At 42.4% G+C, this 21,304-nt stretch overlaps 1 protein-coding gene and 1 pseudogene across 3 annotated transcripts in view; both read left to right on the top strand.

The window, feature by feature from the left end:
• The window catches only part of inpp4b (inositol polyphosphate-4-phosphatase type II B), a 915,802-nt gene that overhangs the window by 370,924 nt on the left and 523,574 nt on the right, over positions 1 to 21,304 (top strand). The window lies entirely within an intron of this gene.
• On the top strand, positions 19,680 to 19,887 carry LOC144688892 (U11 spliceosomal RNA; annotated as a pseudogene).

The raw sequence follows: 21,304 nt of genomic DNA, 5'->3' as shown, positions 1-21,304 counted from the left end.
TTTGCCACATTGAATCAACAAGGCAACATCCATTCTATTCAAAGAGGGTTACAGAATTCATATTACTTCCTAGTGAAACTAGCGAGAGCTATAAACTTTTGCAAGTCCACAGGTGAAGGGAGCAATCAATAGATTTTATGTTGCACTCAAAACCGCATATGTGAACCCCTTCAATTTTGAGCAGGAAAGGCTTTCAATTGATTAATGTGCAGCTTGCATACAATATCAATTGCCTTATCCTGACTATGAATGACAGATCCTTAGGAAACTTTCACCTTGCAACAGTCTACCATACAAGCCTTAATAACTCATGGGATGTTTGGTGATCAGGGCTATCCCCTGCAATCATGGTTTATGGCACAAGTCAGGCTTATACAGGCAAAGGAGGGCAACAGATATAATGTGACCTGTGGGTCTACAAGAAGCATTATAGAGCAAATCATAAGTACTTTAAAAATGTTTTATGTGCCTGAATTAAAACAGTGGAGACCTGACATAGAACCTAGCAAGAGTTTCCAGAATGCTTGTAACTTGCTGAATACTGCATAAAATTGTAATTGAGAACAACTTAGAGCTTCAAGAAACCAAGGAGGCTGATGATGAATATAGAGGGAGGAAGAGGAAAACATCGTCAACCCCACAGCAGGAAAATGCACAGAAAGGGAACAATGTAGACCAGACACCTAGTAACCAGAGGAAGAAACAGCTTGTGCTTTCAATGAATGGAAGTAGACACCTCAAATTAAGAGCTAAAAGCTACTGCGGATGCTGGAAATCCAAAACAAAACAAAAACAGAATTACCAAATTAAGCCAGTTTATGCCTGCTGTCCCCCTGTACTTTCTCTCAAAGTACAATGCTATCAGATACTGCTACCTATTTTCTTAATAAGATAGAGGTCTCATTTCTGCTGCCGCCATCCAATGCCCAAAAGTTACAGGCCTACACAGAATTGATTCCAAAGCTCCAGACTGTCAACAGGAAAGCAACACACTGTGGATGTTAGAAATTTGAAATTAAAACAGAAAAGCTGGAAGCAGGTGAAGGAGCATCTTTGGATAGAAAATCAAATTTCAGGTTGTTGATCTTTCTGAACTAGAAAAGTTAGATCTATAACAGGTACAAAGGGCAGGAAGAGTTCTATGATAGGGTGGAAGACAGGGGAGTCAATGGCAAAAAAAAATAATGGTGCAAGGGAAAAGGGAGTGGTGACAGGACAAGTGAAGAAACAAAAGATGGGTCTGGAGTAGGTGTAAATTCAAATAGCCGAATCAATACCAATAGTCACTATCCAAAAAATGGAGGCAGTGTTTATAATCTGTAATTCTAAACTCTGTATTTAGTGTGAACGGCTGTAAAGTGCTTAAATGAAAGATGAGGTGCTGTTCCTCAAGCTTATGTTGAATTTTTTTGGAGTGACATAGGAGACTGAGGGCACAGAAGCTAGAGAGGGAATGAGGCAGAGAAATAAAATGAGAGTGACTGGAAGCTTGGAGTCGTGCTTAGGACTGAGTGGAAGAGTCCAGCAAAGTGCCCACCCAATCTGGGGATCTAAGGAGGACTGGAACAAAGAATGTTCTATTGACTCCATAAAAAAATAGGTACATCTATGACCCATATGGGTTCCCTTGGTGTCTCATTTTATTTGGAGGAAGTGGGTGGAGTCAAAGGAAAAGTCATTCCATATGTGAACAAGCTCAGCCAGGCGTATGAGGTGTACAGGGACTGGTTGGGCCATAGTGTCAAACCATGTTTACCTTAACAAATAACATTCACCAGAGTCCATTCATCCTACCTATCACTACTTCTTAACTCTGTCCATATCCTTTGCGCAAGCAGCCTCGAGCTCTACGTGTTGTTCATTGAGTGAGACAAGGATGAGTGGTGCATAACTGGTAAGGCTCCCTGTTGAGGTATTTTGCTTGACTTTCTCTTGATGTGTTGAGTGGTGGTGGGCAAATATTTAAATTTCCTTAACACAGGCAGGAGAAATGGTGAATACGTGTGCAGTGTGCCATAAGTACAGTAAGTCGCAACAAAAAGAACCACTTTGACCGCACAGTGTTCCAGACAAGCCCTGGCAGATGATTGGAGTGGACTTGTTCACACTTGACAACAGTGAGTACCCACTAGCAGTAGATTATTACTCAAAGTTTTTTGAGTCTGTGCTGCTGTGAAATGATCGTAAGAGCATCACTATAATAAATAATTTAAAATTAATTTTTGCTCGCTATGGCATACCTGATGTGCTCATCTCAGATAATGGTCCACAATTCTCAGGCACTGAGTTTTGCAAATTTGTACAGGATTGGGAGTTTTGCCACACTGCGTCAAGTCCCAAATATCCACAATCCAACAGAATGATGGGACGTACCATGCAGGCCTTCAGACATCTGTTGAAGAAGGCAAAGGCAGACGCAAGAGACCCCTACCTGGCTCTGCTGGATTTCAGGAATATTCCATTAGACGACATTGGATCATCCCCAATGCAGCTGCTGATGGGGAGAAGACTAAGAACTAAACTTCCAACTGCACCCCAACTGTTATTTCCACAGCCAGTGAGCTACAGCATGCAGGACCTGCTCAAACGGAAACAGCAGAAGCAGAAACAGTAATTTGATCGAGGCATCCGACCTCTGATTGACCTGAATATGGGAGACACAGTGAGGATTCAGCATGAATCCTGTTCTGCTGTTGTCACAGAAATCACAGGAGAATCAAGGTCTTACACAGTGCAGACTTCACATGGACAGCAGTGCAGGAGAAACTGGAAATTCTTACTGAAAACACATGAAACACAACCCTGCTCTGAACCAGAAAGTGTAGCTGGCGATCAAAACCAGAATGCGTCAGTGAAGCAACAGATAACCAGAAAAAGCCTGAGCATCCTGAAAACTATCCAAGGGGTGATAGTGACACAGAGCTGGAGAAGGCCTCTTGTCCTTCAAAATTAGCTCCATCACCATTCAGAACATCCAGTGGAAGAATTGTGAAAAAACCACAGAGATACAGAGATGAGTAAAAGACAAACAGACTGATCAAAACAGAGTGAAAAGAATAGATAAGAGACTTTGTGTACTTGAGTTGTATGAAAGTTTTTTTTTAAAAAGGGGAATGTCATGATAAGGGCTGATTGCGGTAGTGGACTCCAGTATTAGATACTCTACGGTACTCTGTACTAGATGAGGTGGGGCTGGGGGGGTCACCTGACCTGGGAGTTGCAGGTCAGATTGTACATGTTGGAGCCTGTCTTGATAGAATTTAGTTACTGCACATATGTGTTTATGTTAGGAAAATGTGTTATCAATAAAGTTAGCTCAGTTGCAATGTCGACAGCCTGTGTGCATCATTGAAACAAAAAACAGGACAGACACTAAATTTGTTAGTGGTATACACAGTCTCTGATTACAGCTGCAATTCTAACCTTGTATTATCAATACAGCATGAGGCAGAAAGCTTGGGGAATTATTTCTGACACCAGACAATTCTAGCTAGTTACTTTAAAAGAATCGCGACCAATTTTCATATATAATTTAATCTTCTGATTGCATGGACATAACAACACTGATTGCATAGATATGAAAACACTTTCACATGGAATATACAGAGGACAGTCCAAAGAATAAAGGAGACCCAATGAGGAATTTCTTGCAACCCTAAGAGTAAAATGAATCTTTTAATGTATATTGGGAGAGTGCCTTTTTTTATATGTCTGTAATTAATGTATACACACGCTGTCACTGATTCCTGCTAACTTTGTGATTTCCCCAGCAATGATAACACTTGCTGATGAAATTATTGCTTTTCAAAAACAAACCGATATACCTTTTCCAAGTCACCCCACAATGTTGTTTTTTGGAAGTGCATGCAGAAGTCTATGAATGCTGAATATTTGTGCACGTCGGGAGGTTAGCAGTAGATAGGTGAATGAATAATATTTGAAAGATCGAGTGAATTAGTGAGCCCTATGTGGTGAGACTAGAATCTCATTTCCAATATTACAATATCTGTGTTATTACAGTGAGCTGCTGTTATTATAGGATAAATCATCCCAAATTAACATTAGCAACCTTCTGTTGTGCTATCCGTTACCTTCCTTTGATCCAAAAATTTAATCAACTGTAACTCACTTTAATACTTCAAACATCTGGACTGGAGAATGGCCAATGTTGTTCCATTGTTTAAGAAGAGTAGCAGGGATAATCCAGGAAATTACAGGCCAGTGAGCCTTACATCAGTGATAGGGAAATTATTGGAGAAGATTCTTTGTGACAGGATTTACTACCATTTGGAAGCAAATGGGCGTATTAGTGAGAGGCAGCATGGTTTTGTGAAGGGGAGGTCATGTCTCACTAACTTGATCGAGTTTTTTGAGGAAGTGACAAAGATGATCGACGACGGAAGGGCAGTGGATGTTATATATATATGGATTTCAGTGAGGCCTTTGACAAGGTCCCTCATGGCAGACTGGTACAGAAAGTAAAGTCGCACGGGATCAGAGGTGAGCTGGCAAGATGGATACAAAATTGGCTTGGTCATAGAAGACAAAGGGTAGCAGTGGAAGGGTGCTTTCCTGAATGGAGAGCTGTGACTAGTGGAGTTCCGCAGGGATCGGTGCTGGGACCTTTGCTGTTTGTAGTATACATAAATGATTTGGAGGAAAATGTAACTGGGCTAATTAGTGAGTTTGCAGACGACACTAAGGTTGGAGGAGTTGCAGATAGTGAAGAGGATTGTCAAAGGATACAACGGGATATAGATCGGTTGGAGACTTGGGTGGAGAAATGGCAGATGGAGTTTAATCCGGACAAATGCGAGGTAATGCATTTTGGAAGGTTTAATACAGGCAGGAATTATACAGTAAATGGCAGAACCCTTAAGTGCATCGACAGGCAGAGAGATCTGGGTGTACAGGTCCGCAGGTCACTGAAATGGCAACGCAGGTGGATAATGTAGTCAGGAAGGCATATGGCATGCTTGCCTTCATTGGTAGGGGTATTGAGTATAAAAGCTGGGAAGTCATGCTGCAGCTGTATAGAACCTTGGTTAGGTCACACTTGGAATATTGCGTGCAATTCTGGTCACCACATTACCAGAAGGATATGGAGGTGTTGGAGAGGGTGCAGAGGAGGTTTACCAGGATGCTGCCTGGTCTGGAGGTTATTAGCTATGAGGAGAGGTTGGAGAAACTTGGATTGTTCTCACTAGAGCGACGGAGATTGAGGGGCGACTTGATAGAAGTTTACAAAATTATGAGTGGCATGGACAGAGTAGATAGTCAGAAGGTTTTTTCCCAGGGTGGAAGAGTCAATTACTAGGGGACATAGATTTAAGGTGAGAGGAGAAAACTTTAGAGGAGATGTGCGGGGCAAGTTTTTTACACAGAGGGTAGTGAGTGTCTGGAATTCGCTGCCAGAGGAGGTGGTGGAAGCAGGTACGATAGTGGTGTTTAAGAGGCAGCTTGACAAATACATGAATAGGATGGGAATAGAGGGATACGGACCCCGGAAGTACAAAATGTTTTAGTTGATGGGCAATATGATCGGCGCAGGCTTGGAGGGCCGAAAGGCCTGTTCCTGTGCTGTAACCCGAAGGGCCTGTTCCTGTGCTGTACTTTTCTTTGTTTATCTGTAACCCCTTCGGAATAAATTATTTTTGGCATCAGACAATATATTCTAAAATGCTGGAAATTACTCCAAAGTGTCAACACCGAAACTTTGAGGAGTGCAATAAAAGGTTTATCTTCTATAGAAATTAAACTTTGTGCTCTGGTGTTTCACATAATGTTGCTGGGTTTTTTTTTGGTGCAATTTTCCAGATAGCAGTTTAAGTAGCATAAAAAATTGTAGAATTTTAAATACAAGTTGCATTCAACACAACCTGAGTTTATGAAATATTTTGTACTAGTTTGAATAGTATTGTTATGACACAGCAGTTGGTAAAGGCTGTTATTTAAAATCCCAGAGGGAAACTTGAAACAACCGTCATAACCTATATTTTCAATTGGTATGTTTGAGATGCAACTCTAAATTCAGGGCTAAGACCATCAGTTCTCGATAGGTTTTTATATCAAACTAAATGAGACATTTATTAATTTACAAAAAATTAAACATATACACATGGCTACAAATTACTACTATCATAACTTTTAACAAATTCCCAAATTAACCTTCACTACGGCAACAACAACCGATAGACTTTAAGCAGACATCAGGCAAAGCATTTCACTTTACAAATTCAAAATGAGGTTCCTTTCAATTTGGTTCCCTTGAAGACAGTTGTAGGCTTACAGGCTTTGATCTTACATGCTTCTGCCTTTCACACACAAACTCTTCTCAGGTTATACCCAGCTTGCCCTTTGAATGCAAATTCTCACTGTATCACCAAGCCCTTTGAACTCCACCTCTTCTAACAATAAAACTCCTTTCATAGTACCAATTTTATTAGTAGTATAAACATTTCTTGGTGTCTCCTAGCTAGGTGCAAGATTTCACCCCCCCTTCTTAAATGCTTTATTCAACAAAATGCAAATGTACTCTTTATCTCTCTGTTTACATCTCAAAACTACTATACATCAAAGCACTAGCTGGCTTTAATCCAATTAACATATACACAGACTAACCCTCTATTTAAAAAAATAATTTCCAATAACATTATATACATTAATAGCTTCATGACAGTATTATGTTAGAAGTAGGATGTGGCCACACAACTAGCCATGCCTCCAAATTGAATTAATCACCATTGGGAGTTTTCGCTAATTCCGCTCAATTTTTGGAGCCCCTAAGTAAATAAGCTGAATCTTTTGGGACCATGGACACAAAAAGGTATGTTTTGAAAGGTCGTGAATGAACTTTAAAATTTTTTTACTGAGGAGCTTAGCACTACCCTAATCGAACAAGAAAATAGTGCTGTAAAAGCAAAATACTGCAGATGCTGGAAATCTGAAATAAAAAAAGAAAATGCTGGGAAAATTCAGCAGGTCTGTGGAGTGAGAAACAAATTTAACGTTTCGGGTCCGTATGACTCGAGCTGAAGAGAGGTAGAAATGTGATGGGTCTTATACTGTTGGTGGGGGTGGAGCAGGTGGAGCAAAATGGTTTTGTATATTTATTAAACATCATTTTTAGTAATCCAAGATTGGTTTCTCATGGGTAATGGATTAACAATGATTCAAAATGCTAATTTTTGTGATTGAACCCATTTTCTACAGTATTAATCAAATTTTAACAAGATACCGCTCTTAAATACATCAAGGAATAAAGTAAATTTTAAAAAAAACACACATTATAAAATGCTGCCTGATTGTGCTGGTTCGTGACAGATTTGCAAAATGTCAATATGCAAATGAATGTGAGAGGAAACCCCAGGGGGGGAGGAGGGTGAGAAAACACTTCTCTAAACAGGCATAATTTTGGGTCTCCAATTTGCTCCAGAATTGCCAATTTGTGCCCAAAGCAGAAATCTATCCCTGTATCTGCAGTGCTTACTTTCCCCCTTTATAAACTTCTGCATCTACCACTGCAAAAATGCACTTTTGTGTATTTGTTTTCTCTGCAACACTAGTAATGGATGCAGCTAAAATTAGAGTAAATAATGTATGTCCTGCTGTGCACTCAGTGTAACCACTTGTTTTCACATCATAGGGAAAAACATTAGGTTTGATTTTTCACATAAAAGGAATCCTGAAACACTGATGTATCTTCTGGAATCCTATGATAAAAAACATATTTTTAAAACTTATTTTGTCAGCATCACCCTATGACCAAGGCCTCTTTTCAAGACTGTATTGGAGTTGCTGTTATTTATTGGTGCCATCGCTTTTTTTTTGGAGCTGTGCATCTTTTGTATTTGAATGTGTCCATAAGCTTTTATGAGGTTTTTTCTTTGCCATGTATATTTACGATCTACTAATAACAACCACAGAAACAGGGGGCATCTTGAAATATTCAATTTGGTTGGAGTTCATCACTTATGGCAAGAAACAAGTATCCCCAATATTCCTTTAAAAGAGGAATTTCCAATCTTACTTGTTACCCTTAGCATTATTATGCCATCATTTCATAAGAGGGCCAGAGCAGGAAAATATCAGCAGCCTGTCTATTTGTCCCACCAATTAACCCTATGTTCCAACCTAGGGATTAAGACTTTGCTGGTGAGCCTGTATTCTTCTGTTTCCCTGTGTGACTAAAAATCTGTCTGTTCCCTTTTGAATGTTTCAGCTGAATGAACGTATACTGAGCTTACTGACATTTTCTCTTAAGTTTGCAGTGATCCCATATCTCGATCAGCTTTTCCTGTAGGTCACACATTTTATTCTTTATTTTAGTTCTGACTTTACCACATGTACACACAAGCTGGCACACCAAGAGAAAATGTCACAAAACAACTAAGCTGTTTCTATGGTTTTGCTTTGTGTTTTCACTTGTGACCATAAGCTTATACTATAATATTTATAACTTGCTGTTTTCCTTTTCAAGCCTTTTCTCTCATGGTATTATTACTTCTCCTTTCTATTTTGTCCAATGAGTTTTCTACATCTTGCTACTATTTTTTATGTGCTACGACAGGATTATGCTCCCAATTCTGCCTCTCTGTCTAGGTTTCTGACTCTCTTGTTCCAGCTCCCTCTTTGTGACAGTGCTTTGTGACCTCCTCCCTCCAGTTGTGTCTGTATGGCTGGGAAATTGACTTTGCCTCTTGAGTCCTCTTCCAAAAGACAAGTTTCAGACTCTAGCCCTTCAGTTCTCACTCCATGGCCAAGGTTTTTGGCCCTTTTACTTCAACTCACTCTTTGACCAGACTATTCACTCCTTCCTCCAGTCTTTGCACTGAGATGGGTCACTGACTTTATTACTGTAGTCATATTATGTGTATTAGAAAAAGTATGTGGATGGCAGACAATAAGTACATCTCAGACAATAAGTACATCTCTGGATCCAGCTTTACTCTGACTCTGTGAAGCTCCTCAACGTCGTTGCCTGGTAAGTATAACAATGCCTGAAAATATCATTGGCCATGCCTGCCAAAATGCCACCAAACAGGCATTGCTAGCTGACCATCGCTTTGGCATGCTTCTGAGGAACTGGGAGGCTTCTGAAAAACTAACCAGTCATATATCACAATCTATCTAAAAAAATAGCGCCTCTACATGCACCATGCTCTATTAAATTGAGTAATGCTCCCCTCTGTTTCTGGATGTAGTACAGGTTCTGCTGGTACAGGTGGTGGACAAAGCAGACCTCTTGCCATCTGGCCTCCCCCATTGGTGGTCCTCTTCTTACTAACAGCTGCAGTAGACAGATTCCCATTGTAAAGTACTCAATGCCAGAAATGGTGCTGCAACCAAGAAAAAAGGGCAACAAGAAAATCATGGTCGCTTAAATACCTGTTGAGAAAAAAAACACAAAACAATTTGAGAATAACGTGACAGAAATGACCTAAAAACTGTTAAATTCTTATTACTGGCCCTTTCAACTTTCTTCAATACATTGCCCAGTGCCTAGAAACCCATTTATATGGATGGTAATTAGAACTGATGTACGCATGGTATAAAGGCTTAAGATGACGTGGGAAGCAATATTACAACTTTTGTATGTCATTGTCCTGTCATTTGTAAGATGCTGCCTATTTCAGATGGGTTTCCTACATATGGCTGTTTACTTACCACACAGTGCATTAAGGCATTACAGAACTCCCTCTTCTATAGTGTTACACACCATAAACTAGTCTAAACAGAGTAGTGATGGTATGAAATCTGTCTCTAAGATCTCTTGTACAAAACACAACTATCCTGTAATGGTGCTAAAGAAGTTTCTAAGCAGACAGAAGCTTAGCAGAAAGGTCACAGCAAAATTGTCCTGTCTCCTTCAAAAAGACCTCCACATTCTGCAATATAGCATTAAACTCAGCATGGCTTCCAAATCTATGCAGTAGATCTCTTCTGAGATAACCCTGGATACATCTCCAGTGTCAGCCAGTTTGCTGTCTACACTGTATCTGTGACTGTACAATAACACCTTGCATTTATATAGCTCTTTGACATAGTAAATTGTCAGAAGCCACTTCACAGGAGTGATTTGAAATAATATTTGACACCGAGCCACATACAGTAGGAATAAACGGGTCATTCTCACATTGACAGGCTGTCACTTGTTGGGTACCGCAGGGATCAGTACTTGGGCCCCAGCTGTTCACAATATATATATCAATGATTTGGATGTGGAGACCAAGTGTAATATTTCCAAATTCACAGATGACACAAAACTAGGTGGGAATGTATGTTGTGAGGAAGATACAAAGGGGATTTTGACAGATTAGTGAGTGGGCAGGAATTAGCAGATGGAATATAATGTGGAAAAAATGTGAGGTTACCCACTTTGGTAGGAGGAACAGATGTGCAGAGTATTTCTTAAATGGTAAGAAATGTAAAAGTGTAGGTGTACAAAGGGATCTGGGTGCCCTTGTCAATAAGTCACTGAAGGCTAACAGGCAGGTGCAGCAGGCAGTTAGGAATGCTAATGGTATGTTGGCATTAATTGCAAGAGGATTTGAGTACAGGAGCAGTGAAGTCTTGCTTCAATTGTATGGAACCTTGGTTAGACTGCACCTGGCAAACTGTGTGCAGTTTTGGTTCTCTTACTTCAGGAAGGATATTATTGCCATAGAGGGAGTGCAACAAAGATTCACGTAACTTGTTCTGGGGATGACGGAACTGTCTTATGAAGAGAGATTGGGGAAACAGGGTCTGTATTCTTTAGAGTTTCGAAGAATGAGAGGTGATCTCATTGAAACATAAAAAATACTTAAAGGAATAGACAGGGTAGATGCAGGTAAGATGTTTCTTCTGGCTGGGGAGTCTAGAACCTGGGGACACAATTTCAAAATAAGGGGGGAGCCACTTAGAACTGAGATGAGGAGAAATTCTTTTACCCAGAGAGTTGTGAATCTTTGGAATTCTCTACCCTAGGGGGCAGTGGAAGCTCATTATTATGTTTGAAGTAGAGATTAACAGATTTCTTAGTGCCAATGACATAAAGAGATATGGGGATAGTGTGGAAAAAGGCATTGAAGTAGATGATCAGCCATGATCATATTGAATGGCGGAGCAGGCTTGATGGGCTTAATGGCTTACGCTTGCTCCTATATTCCTAAGAGATAAAAGGTGACCAAAAACTTGTTGAAAGAAGTAGGTTTAAGAAGTTAGGAGAGAGAAAGCTAGAAAGCTGGAGAAGTGTAGGGAGGGAATTATAGACTTAAGAGCCTTGGTTGATGAAGGCACAGCTGCTTCTGACATAGAAAGTTAAAAGGTGATTTAATTGACATATAAGATGCTTAGAGGATTTGATAGGGTAGATAAAAAGGAACTACTTTCTCTGGTGGCAGAGTTTAGAACAAGGGGTATGACATGAAAATTAGAGCTTAGCTATTCAGGCATGATGCCAGGAAACACTTCTTTACACAAAAGATAGTGGAAATTTGAGCCTTCTTCAAAAAGCTGTTGAAGTGGAGTCAGTTGAAAGTTTCAAAACTGAAATTAGTCAATTTTTATTAGGCAAGTGTAATAAGAGTTACAGAACCAATCTGGGTAGATGGAGTTCAGGTACAGATCAGCCAACTGATTTATTTGAATGTTGGAATAGGCTCGAGCAGCCAAATGGCCTACTCCTGTTCTTACCTATGCTTGCAATGCATATACTTCCGACCTTTCCAGAGCCCTTTAATATCCTGAGATGAAAATGATAAAAACCCATGCCAATTTCAGTAGAAAAATTGGAAAATCATCTTTGACCTCTTTAGACTATAAAAACTGGTCCAGGAGATCATATTGGCCTGATTTACATTATGGAATATCTAACTCTTGTATGAGTTGACCTCCACGCTAACCAGAATTGGATCTAGCTCCTGCACAAGCTGGTAACTGTTCCACTGGTTCATTGTCCCCTGGGAAAAGAAGCCCCGCCTAACATCTAACCTAGTTTTGTCCTTGTGTCACTTATAATCATGCCTCTGTTCCTCCCTAACCTATCCAGTTGAAATGGTTGGTCTACATAAAATCAGCCTAATCCCTTCATTATTTTAGAAATTTAGGTTAGACCGCCCCAAAATCTACACTTTTCTGAAGTATAGAAATTCCCATTCATTGAGTCTATTTAATTAACAAAATGGGAATTAACCTTCCCCTGCACCTTTTCCCAAGTCTTGATATTTCCCACCAAAGTCACCTCTAGTTTTTTTCACGGTGTGCAGCCTGTTCATTTGAATGCAAAGCGCCTTTGAATATTTTTTGCACAGAGACTTGAAGGGGACAACTTGTGAGCAGCCTACATGTACAGGACAACATGTAGTTGTGAGACTGCGCATGCATATCTTGTGGGGAACATCATCCCCAGGGGACAAAATTGGAGACCATATTCTGAGGCTCAACCAAGGTCTTGTATAGAGATGAAATAGTATGCTTCGTTTCATAGTTGATTGTCCTATGTACACACCCTAGAACCTTGTTCACCACATTAGTCACAAATATTTAGAGATTGATGTGCAAAAGCAGCCAGATCTCTATCTTTTGCATCATTGTTTTTCACTTTCTCCCATCTCGGATGTACTTATGTTTGATATGCCCATGTGCATAACTTGCAATCTTGCAAACGTGCAATCATTCTCCCAATACCTACACCCAGGTCATTAATGTAAATACTAAACAATAAAAGTCTTAACACTTACTTATATTGGACACCACTGGTAACTGGCTTCCAAACACCCTCCACACTTGGCTTGGGGCCTTACATAGGCCCAGGGTGCTCTTTGTATACAGGGTGGGTCTGATGGGAGTGTCCAACATAAGGCAGGAGGGCCAAGTGCTCCTGCTCCTCTTGTCCCACAAGCAGTGCCATAAAGGCTCGAAGCTGTCCTCGCCTCCTTTCAGTTGCAAGGCTCCTTTGCTGTACTGTTCCATGATTCTATGGGACAGGATGGTTGCTGGGATTACCTGGTATCTAATTCCCTCAATTTCTAGCAATACCACAGAAAGCACGGACTAGACTGGCCAAAGGCTGGCTTTGTCTTTGCTTGATTAATTATACTAGGGGTCACTTCGATATTGCAATGAGTTTACATTGTAAGGAGCAGAGTTACTTACAATCAATATGCAGATTAAAATCACCCATGACAATTGTAGCACCCTTCTTATACACCTCCATTATTTCCAGATTTATACTTTGTCCTACAGTGAGGACCTCTTCGGGGGCCTAAGATGACTCCCACCTGTGACTTCTTCCCCTTGCTATTCCTTATTTCCACCCAAACTGATTTCACATCACGATCTATTGCACCTATATCACTAGTCACCACCGCACTGATACCTTCCTCTATTAACAAAGCTATCCCACCCCCTTTACCTTTTTGCCTGTTTGTCCGGAAGTTCAAATACCCTTGAATATTGGTCAGCCTGCAACCATGTCTCTGTAATAGCTATCAAGTCATATCCATTTATTTCTATTTGTGCCGTCAACTCATCTATCTTCTTACAAATGCTGCATTCTGATAAAGAGCCTTAAGCTTCGACTTTTTACCATTATTACTCATTCTGGTTCTAATTTCTGCTGCACTCTTCTGCTTAAATTTTCTGCCCCTTCCTGTGGCACTTTGATTATTGTTCGCCTCTTCACTACCCTGCACCTCTGCTCTCTCGTTTCTTTCTGATTTTTTAAACTTCCCTTCAATTGAACCCTCTCCCCCACTAATTAGTTTAAGTCCTATATACAACCCTAGTTATACGATTTGCCAGGACACTGGTCCCAGCATGGTTCAAATGAAGCCTGTTCCAACAGAACAGCTCTCTCCTTCCCCAGTACTGGTGCCAGTGCTCCATGAATCGGAACCCATTTCTCCCACACCAATCTTTGAGCCATGCATTTACCTCTCTAATCTCATTTACCCTACACCAATTTGCACGTGGCTCAGGTAGTAATCCGGAGATTATTATCTTTGTGGTTCTGCCTTTTAATTTAGTCCTGAGCTGCTTGAGAAGCAGAACTTCTTTCCTAGTCCTACCTATGTTGTTGGTACCTACGTGGACCACGACAACTGGATCCTTCCCCTCCCACTCCAAGTTCCTCTCCAGCCCAGAAGAGATGTCCTTAACCTTGGCACCAGGTAGGCAACACAGCCTTCGGGACTCTCTGTCTTTGCTGCAGCGAACAGTATCTACTCCCCTAACTGTGCTATCCCCTATTACTACTACATTTCTCTTTTCTCCTCCCACTCGAATGGCACTCTGTACTACATTGCTGTGGTTAGTTTGCTCATCCTGCCTGCGGTCTGTGCCCTCGTCCACACCAGGAGCAAGAACCTCGTATCTATTGGACAAGGGCACCGGCCGAGGCTCCTCCAAAGCTAAATTCTGGATCCCCATGCCTGCCTCACTCACAGTCACACCTTCCTGTACCTGACCACGGACCAAATTTGATGTAATTAATCTGAGGGGTGTGACTGCCCCCTGAAACACAGTGTCCAGGTAACTCTCCCCGTCCCTGATGTGTCACAGTGTCCGCAGCTCAGACTCCAGCTCATCAACTCTGAGCCGAAGTTCCTCGAGCAGCCAACGCTTGCTGCAGATGTGATCGCACCAGCATCCACCAGGCCCCACATACTACAGCTACAACACACCGCCTGCCCAGCCACCTCTATTCTACGTAATTAATTAATTTGGATGTTAAATGTTTAAAAGTGAATTTCTTACCGGTACTCTTCAGCTGTAATAACGAGCGGGATTTTCCGCACCCGCCCACCATCTGGATCGTCTGGTCCCACCACAAGTCAATGGACTTCTGGCTGGGGTGCTGCCTCGCCCCCGGCGGGTCCCACCCATGACAGAGCTGGAAACTCTCGGCCAATGTCTCCTGATTCAAACCACTTGGCCAATCAAAAGAGACAGGGTAACGATACCCACCAATCACCTACCTGTTTTCCTGTGACATCACACTTTGGCTCTGACAGATAGAAACAGGTTGAAGGGTCTCTCTGCCGCCAGTTTTTTATCTCCTGCCCCTGCTGAGCTCCTGACGCAGGTGCGCTCTCTGTGTGCTGGGCCTCCTCCTCTGCCGCCGGTTTGTATTTCCTGCCACCGCAGCCCTTCTCACACAGATCTGCTCTCCATGTCCGAACTCTGAACTCCTGGCTCACCTCGCTGTTTTAAACTGTGAAAATCCCAGCTCTCCTCTCGCTATTTTAAACTGTGAAAATCCCAGCTCTCCTCTTGCTGTGAGGAGTGATGCCCTCGCAAGAAGCAAGGAAGGGAGAAAATTGATAAAAAAGCAAAGGAAATGGTAGAAATACCAGGAGCTTTGGAAAATGACAACAGATGATTCTTTCCTAAGGTTTCGTATTGATCTCAATTCTCTGTTTATGTCTGTGGTTTGGTTGCAGTGATGATTGTTATATGATTTTTAAGAAAGAACTGACTCCTATTACAGAGGTCCATGAACCCTCCCAACTGGCATTTCCTCCTGTGTGGGCCCAATACTTTTGTGTGCAATGACTTCAGCATGTAACCATAAGCATCTAAATATCACTGATGTGGATTAGCTGAAGTCTGCAGCATGAACATTGATATTTATTCAGGTGCTATCCAATGGTCTAAAAAATAGCCCAATCCCAAAGCCATGAGAATGAATTCCCATTGTAAACATCAATAGCTTTAGAAACTAGTCATCAGATATCTATCCCTATGACCTTAGCATTGATTAGAAATTACCATAAGAGATAGGAGTAGGAGTAGACCATATGGCCCCTCGAGCCTTCTCTGCCATTCTGTATGGTCATTGCTGATCTTATGCCTCAACCTTGCTTTCCCACCCACCCTCCATATCTCGTGATACCCTGAGGGATCAAAAATCTCTCTCTCTCAGCCTTAAATATACTCACTGATGGATCACCCGCAACCCTCTGGGGTAGACAATGCCAAAGATTCACAAACCTCTGAGTGAAGAAATATCTCCTCATCTCAGACCTAAATGATCGACCCCTTATCCTGAGATTGTACTCCTGTGTTGTACATTCCCCAGCCAGGGGCACGCATACCTCTACGTTTACCCTGTCAAGTCCCTTCAGAATCTTGAATATTTGAATGAAATCACTTCTCATTCTTCTAACTTTCAGAGGGCACAGGCCCAACTTTCTCAGCCTCTCATCATAGGACAACCAACTCATCCCAGGAGCCAATCCAATGACATTTGGTTGTATCACCACCAAAGTAAGTATATCCTTCCATAGATATAGAGACAAAACGGTTGCACAGTGTTCTAGGTGTGGTCTCACCAAAGTGCTACACATGTAACAAGACTCCATGGGTGTTAATTTTCCAAAATTCGCTAGATTCTGGAAAGGCTCCATCAGATTGGAAAGTAGCAAATATAACCCCTCTATTCAAGAAGGGAGGGAGGCAGAAAACAAGAAACTATAGGCTAGTTAGCATGACATCTGTCGTGGAGAAGGTGTTAGAGTCGATCATTAAGGAGGCTATAGATGAGCACTTAGAGAAACTCAAGGTAATTGGGAAGAGTCAGCATTGTTTTGTGAAAGGGAAACATGTTTAAACAATTTATTAGAGTTCTTTGAAGGAGTAGCATGTGCTGTGGATAAAGGGGAGCCTGTAGACGTGCTGTACTTGGATTTCCAGAAGATGTTTGATAAGGTGCCACATCAAAGGTTATTGAGGAAAAAAAGATCATAGTGTAGGGGGCAACATATTAGCCTGGATAGAGGATTGGCTGGCTGGCAGAAAACAGAGAGTATGCATAAGTGAGTCATTTTCTGATTGGCAGGATGTGCCTAATGTCCTTTAGGGAAGGAAATCTGCCATCCTGACCTGGTCCGGTCTACATGTGACTCTGCACCCACAACAATGTGGTTGACTCTTAAATGTCCTCTGAAATGGCCTAGCAAGCCACTCAGTTCTCAAGGACAATTAGGGATGGGCAATAAATGCTGGCCGGCCAGCGACGCCCACATCCCGTGAACCAATAAAAAAAAGTCCCGCAGGGTCTGTGCTGGGGCCTCAACTTTTTACAATTTATATCAATGACTTAGATGAGGGGAGTGAAGGCATGGTAGCTAAATTTTCAGATGACGCAAAGGTAGGTAGGAAAGCATGTTGTGAAGAGGACATGAGGAGGCTGCAGACAGATATAGACAGGTTCAGTGAGTGGGAAAAAATCTGGCAGATGGAGTATAATATCAGAAAATGTGAAGTTGTTCACTTTGGCAGGAAAAATAAAAAAAGAGTATTACTTAAAAGGAGAATGCCTGCAGAATCCCTAGGTGCAGAGGGACCCTGGTGTTCTAGTGCATGAGTCACAAAAAGTTAGTATGCAGGTACACCAAGTAATTAAGAAGGCTAATGGAATGCTATCCTTTATCATGAGAGGAATTGAACATAAAAATAAGGATGATAATCTTCAGTTATACAAGGCATTGGTGAGACCACATCTCGAATATTGTGTGCAGTTTTGGTCTCCTTATTTAAGGAGGGATGTAAATGCATTGGTGGTTCAGGGGAGATTTACTAGATTGATACCTGGAATGAGCGATTGTCATATGAGGAAAGGTTAGACAGACTGGAATTTAGAAGAGTAAGGGTTGACTTAATTGAATTATATAACATCGTGAATGGCCTTGACAAGGTGGACATGGAAAGGATGTTTCCTCTTGTGGGTGAGTCCAGAACTAAGGGACACTGTTGGGTTGGGGTTGCCCTTCTAGGATAGAGATGAGGAGAAATTTTTTCCTCTCAGGGGGTTGTGTGACTTTGGAACTCAGCCTCAGAAGGCGGTGGAGGAGGCGTCACTGAATATGTTTAAGGCAGAGGTAAATAGATTCTTGTTGGGCAAGGAAATCAAAGGTCGTCAGGAGTAGAGGGAATGTGGAATTTGCAAAACTAACATATCAGCCTTGATCTTATTGAATGGCGGAGAAGGCTTGAAGGGTCAAAGGGCCCACTTTTGCTCCTATTTCGTATGTTCGTATTTGAGATGGGTGATGGGTGTCCTGCCCACCGGTTGGAAAACTTTTCTCTCCCGGCAGCCCAGACCTATTTTGAGGCAGGTACTTATGTGGCCAGCACTGGGCCTCCAACTCAATTAAGCCCTGAACAAAGTGAAACTCCCGCCCCAGGATCTGCTGGCCAATCAGAGACGGGTAGTTCTCCAGTACTGGTAGTCCCACCGGGATTGGTGACCACTGCCAATCCTACACCTAAGCCTGCAGGAGGGATTGGCCATAGATCCATCAATAGAGGTGAGTATAGGCAGCTTGGGGGTCATCGGGACGGGGTTGCCAGTGAGCGGGGAAGGGGGTCAGAAGCTAGGGCAGTTGGGTGCTTTTCAGCAGGCCCCCCCTTCCCGATACTGCGTCCTCTGATCAAGGACAGAGTGCCTGTGAATGAGGCAACCCCTGGTAGGCTGCAGCGAAACCTGATGGGATTTGCTGGATGGTCTCCCTACATGGGAGGTGGTCACACCGCAGGTTAAGAGAGAGCAGGCATAGAGGGAATGGGCGACTGCCAGATATTCTAGGAGGACCAGGCAGGTAGTGCAGGAGCCACCTGAGTCCATCTTGCTCACTAAACAGTTTTCCGTTTTGAATACTGGTGAGGGCAATGGTTGCTCTCTGGAGTGTAGCCAGAGCCAAGTCCGTGGCTCCACAGGTGGCTCAGCTGCACTGGAGGGGGAAGAAGAATGGAAGACCAATAGTGGTAGGGGATTCGATAGTTCAGAGATTAGACAGACATTTCTACGGCCGTAGATGTGACTTCAGGATGGTATGTTGCCTCTCTGGTGCTAGGGTCAAGGATGACACTGAGCAGCCTCAGGACATTCTTCTAGGGGAGGGTGAACAACCAGAGATCGTGGTTCACATTGGTACCAACGACCTAGCTAGAAAGAGTGATGCCGTCCTGTAAACAGATTTTAGGGAGCTAGGAAAATGATTTAAAAACAAGACTTCAAAGGCAATAATCTTCGGTTTACTCCCAGTGCCACATGCTAGTGAATATAGCAATAGGAAGATAGAGCAAATAAACACATGCCTGGAAAGATGGTGCAGGAGGGAGGACTTTAGGTTTCTGAGGCCATTTCTGGGGCAGGTGGAACCTGTACCATGTGGAATGGTTACAACCGAGCAGGTCTGGGACCAATATCTGGAGTAGAAGTGTAGAAGTGCACTACCGAGAGGCTTTTTGAGTTGAACAATGAACTTTATTTATAGGGCTGTTGGAATAGCTGCCTGCTTCTAGCAAGGCTACAATACAATCTCCCAGGCTAGGAAAACTCCACCCCTTTATGAGATTCCTCGCTCTCGGTGTTGATTGGCTGTTCTGACCACGTAACGCTTACTCTGTAAGGCTGGCCTTAAAGCAATAATCATCACATCCCTTTAATTCCTTGTTTTACATTCCTTACACAAATTACTTTCTACAGGTGAAAAAGAAAACAATATCAAAAATCTTAGAAATAATCGCACTTGCACTTTGTCATGAATTCAGATTATATATTTGGGCCCAGCAATTACAAATCAAGTCGTTGAGGAGGTTTTCTGTTTCGGGTAGAGCAGTGTAACTCTATAGCCTGAGGCTCTCCTACAGGATCGATACTAACAGGAACTGCTATAGTGGGTACCTTTTTTGAAACAGGCATTTCGTTACTATTTGATTCAACAGAGACATCAGTTATGTCTATAACAGGTCGATCAGGTACTTCGGCGCTTATGGGTTCGATAATAGCACATGGATGAGGTGCTTGTGCTTAATCTGTGCGGAATCGGTATCAAGAGATTTCGGAAGCACAATTTTTGTTTCTTGGAGCTGCTGGTGATCGTTTGTCTCAGTGCTCCGAGAAAAAAACCATTCCTCGGTGGCAACACTGACTGTGGAAGTGTCTCCCTGCTCCTGAAGTTGATCCATGTGTTTATGAACGATCTGACCTTCCATGTCAACTTGATATGAAAGGGGTCCGGTCTCTCAGACAATAATCCCTGTGATCTAACTTGGATCACCACCGAAGTTTCTTACATATACGACTTCATCTACCACAAATTTCCGGGCTCTACTATGCAAATCTTGGCTTGTTTTCTGATTACCTTGGTTCTTCTCTACCCTCCCTGGCAGATTTGGAAATACGAAGCTCAATCTCGTTATGAGGTGACGTTTCATAAGCAGTTCTGCTGGTGGAACTCCAGTGGTTGCATGCGGAGTCGAGCTGTAGCTAAGAAGGAAGCGTGAGATTTTGGTTTCCAAGGCTCCTCCCGACAATTTTTTTAGTCCTGACTTGAAAGTTTGAATAATTCTCTCGGCTAGTCTGTTTGATGCTGGGTGGTAAGGCGCAGTTCAGATGTGTTTAATGCCGTTTAGACTGGTGAAGTTCTGAAATTCTGCACTTGTAAATACGGCTCCATTGTCTGATACAATAACTTCGGGCAATCCGTGAGTCGAAAAGCATTGGTGTAACCTTTTGATGGTAGCATGCGTCGTAAGTGGTTTCACCTCAAAAATCTCCATCCATTTTGAGTGTGCGTCAATTAGAAGCAAAAACATTGTGCCTAGGAATGGACCCATGTAGTCCATATGGATCCGCACCCATGGCCGGCCAGGCCATTCCCAAGGATGTAGGGGGGCAGCGGCTGGCAATTTTTGCTGCAGTTGGCACTGTTGACAGTGCTTGACTAGCTTCTCAATATCTGCATCTATACCTGCCACCCCACACAACTCCTGGCGAGCATTTTCATCTTGGAAATGGCAGGATGAGTGCTCTGTAATTCGGCTAGAAGCAGTTCTCTGCCTGGTACAGGAATGACTTGGTCCCCAGAGTATGATGCCATCCTGACAACTTGATTTGTATTTGCGGGTAAGAAATGGTTTCATTTCCTCGGAGACTGGCTCATTTAACCATTCTGTAAGTATCTGGTCTCTCACTTTGGACAGAAGCGGATCTAAATTGGCCCATTTCCTGATCTGCTTCATACAAACGGGTGATGTGTCTAAGAAATTTGATGCAAGGATGATTTCTTGGCGTACATGAGTACACACGATGCTTTCTTACAAGGGTAGATGGCTAAGAGCGTTTGCGTTTGCTATGTGTATCCCAGGTCGGTGCTTGAAAGGCATTTGTAGACGGACAGAAATAATGCCCAATGCTGAATTCTTGCCGAGGTTATCGGTGGGATAGCTTTGTCTTTGATAAGGCCCAAAAGTGGTTCATGATCGGAAATGATAGCAAAGTGCCCGCCATGTAAGTACTGGTGGAATTTTCTAA

Source organism: Cetorhinus maximus, chromosome 1 (assembly GCF_964194155.1).
Source record: "Cetorhinus maximus chromosome 1, sCetMax3.hap1.1, whole genome shotgun sequence".
Classification (NCBI taxonomy): domain Eukaryota; kingdom Metazoa; phylum Chordata; class Chondrichthyes; order Lamniformes; family Cetorhinidae; genus Cetorhinus; species Cetorhinus maximus.
This window is presented reverse-complemented; position numbering and strand designations above follow the sequence as displayed.